This window comes from Lactuca virosa, chromosome 3 (assembly GCF_052849685.1).
Source record: "Lactuca virosa cultivar CGN04683 chromosome 3, Lactuca_virosa_CGN04683_v6, whole genome shotgun sequence".
Taxonomy (NCBI): Eukaryota; Viridiplantae; Streptophyta; class Magnoliopsida; order Asterales; family Asteraceae; genus Lactuca; species Lactuca virosa.
Genome location: NC_136428.1, coordinates 13861094 through 13863715, shown reverse-complemented (window position 1 = coordinate 13863715; position 2622 = coordinate 13861094). Strand labels below are relative to the sequence as shown.

The window sequence follows — 2622 nt, the reverse complement described above, 5'->3', positions numbered from 1 at the left end:
AAAACATCAGTTGTTGTGTATAGAGAAAAAGAAAGACTATTGTATACGAATCAACTATCATTATTTTATTAACTTAGAAACAACATACATTGAGTACCGGGGAATATAACATAATATAAATGTAAATATATATATTTTTTGAGGTGACCATATTTCTTTTAAGTTTGTGTAATGTATACTTATATCATTCTAGACTAATTAACCGGTAACCACGTGTTATTGTCTGTACTCTAATAACTATTGCCATTTCACTTGTATTGCATGGTTGTTTGGAAAAGACTTCCAAAAAATGAAATGGATAACAATTGCAACACACTCCTTTTTTTAACTTTTTATGCCTATTACAAAATCCTACTTTCATTTCTTCCGAAAACTACCCAATAAAAACAATGTCATCCATATACAAATACAAAACAAATTTTACCACTACAAGTTGGTATATTTTTTAATGTAGAATGTCCTAATGAAGTTTTTTGAATATATAATGTAATGGATTTTTCAAAGTACAATGCATTAATTAGGAAAAAGTTGAAAGAAACAAAAATAGGATATGATATTTTAAGGGGCAAATTCCAGGGAATAACACTGTACCTTACCTTTGTTTAGCAGACTTTTTAACAGCATCAAGCAGTTCTGACTGCATAACAAAATGAATCTGTTTGTTGGAGAAAACCATTATTGTTTCAGGGAGCTCGTAACCAAATGTTGAAAGCTGAAGCTCATCAGAAGGAGGTGGGGTGGCTACTGCAAAAGCATCAGAACTCATCTTTGTGTTCCCGCCAATGAAAAAACATTAACTTTAATCACCTTTCCATGCTGCTCTTACATCAATTGTATATCCACCTGCACCCTTACTGGCTGCTGGATGATCATCATCTGCCATCTTAACAAATTAATTACTACTCCAAGAAAACCTGATTATAATATAAGATTAATTACTTCCAAACACTGGACTGCAAAATACAAACACAAACATTGGGATCACTTAATCATTGTAAAAAGTCTCTATCCTGCAACAAAAGTGTTACATGGACTAATACTGGAAGTCTGGTATATAGAAATACAAGGTGTAGTAAACTATTAATAGATCATATATGTGCTCATCAACAACCAAAATATGATGATCATTATAGTATATGAATGAAACTTAAAATGGTCCTTCAAATTATTGAACATTTTGCTAATCAGACAAATATACACAAGTTTCAGGGGATAATAGTTTTTTTCATTGTGTTAAACAGTTTGCTAATAAAAAATTTTACAAAGGTTTCAGGGGATAGTAGGGTTTTTTTTTGTGTGAACAGTTTGCTGATAAAACAAATATACACAAGTTTCAGGGGATAGTAGTTTTTTTCGTTGTGTTATCTTTTTTCTAACTCATTATACATGTACAGGTCATGTAGTGATCAAGCAATGTTTGTAAATCATGAAATCTTCCGTCTATACGATATACAGACACCCTATAGGCACCCACTGAGTTACTTTTGTGGAACATACATGTCCCTTTTCCAATATTTAGGGGTTTAGCATTATTACCATTTCATTTCTACCAAGTTTGTGTTCGTGTCCTATATGCAACTTCATACAAATTTTGCATCCTTTATTGGTCATATATGGTATAACTTTTGAATTTCAATCAAAACGCAGATTCTTTTGGCCTCTTAAGTCTTAACTAATGAAAATGTAGCATGATCAAATCCCGTGTGTTGACCAGCTCCACTTTATCATCATCAAATTGATAATTTATCATATTTAAATTGCCAAATACCTAGTAAACATGGAACACGATGAACACAAACGACAAAACACACTAAATCAAACCTTGTTTGAATTCACAATACCAAAAAACAACAAAACAGAGAGATAAATAGTATACATTAGAGGGTGGAACTGCACTTTATGTGCATTATCGATCATTTGGGGGTATAAGACTGCAAACCCTAAATATAAACTAGAGTAATAAGACGAAATGTTACCTGTCGATGAAGGAGAAAGACCAACAGCAGATGTAGATCATAGATACAACGGGGACATCGGGAAGAGGATGTCGAGCAACATAGCAGATCGATTCTGTTATTATCAGACTATCGGAGTAGCGCTTCGTTTCTCTGTTTTCGTGTTTTTTTGGAAACGGCAAATAGTATTATAAATATTTGCCACCCCGCCATTTTTCCCGCCTGCGACATTTGGTCTGGGCTATTTGGGCCGGTCCAAAATAATAACTTACTTGTTACAAAATAGAGGCGAACAAATCGGGAGATGCTAGTACTATTTTCATTTTATTTATTTATTTATTTGTAAAATAAACACATTAGAAAGTATTTAGGGTAAATAAATGCTACTACTTTTTATCTATAATGTTTTTAGGATTCGGGGGTGACGATAGTACAATCGTTCCTAGACACGTATTTTATTTCGTTTAATTTGTTTACTCTAATATTAATTAACTTTTATGGAAAGCCGTTCTAATCACGATTCATTGTTAAACTTAAAAATTAAAAACAATCAAAACCTAATATTTATATGAATGATATATTTTGTTCCTGACCCTCGGTGAGTAATTAGGAATAGTATCTATAGGTCCTAGCCACCCACCATGTGGTCCACACCATGTGGTTCTAA

At 32.6% G+C, this 2622-nt stretch overlaps 1 long non-coding RNA gene across 3 annotated transcripts; it reads right to left on the bottom strand.

Moving 5' to 3' along the window:
* Nucleotides 1–297: 297 nt before the first annotated feature.
* On the bottom strand, nucleotides 298–2104 carry LOC145162218 (uncharacterized). Of its 3 annotated transcripts, none has more exons than XR_013738967.1 (2): nucleotides 1977–2104; nucleotides 298–914 (listed from the first exon to the last, which is right to left on the bottom strand). It is a non-coding gene; the product is annotated as an uncharacterized LOC145162218 (long non-coding RNA). The 3 variants fall into 3 exon arrangements; XR_013738966.1 differs by having other exon boundaries at nucleotides 298–883; XR_013738965.1 differs by having other exon boundaries at nucleotides 298–876.
* Between the last annotated feature and the right edge of the window lie 518 nt (nucleotides 2105–2622).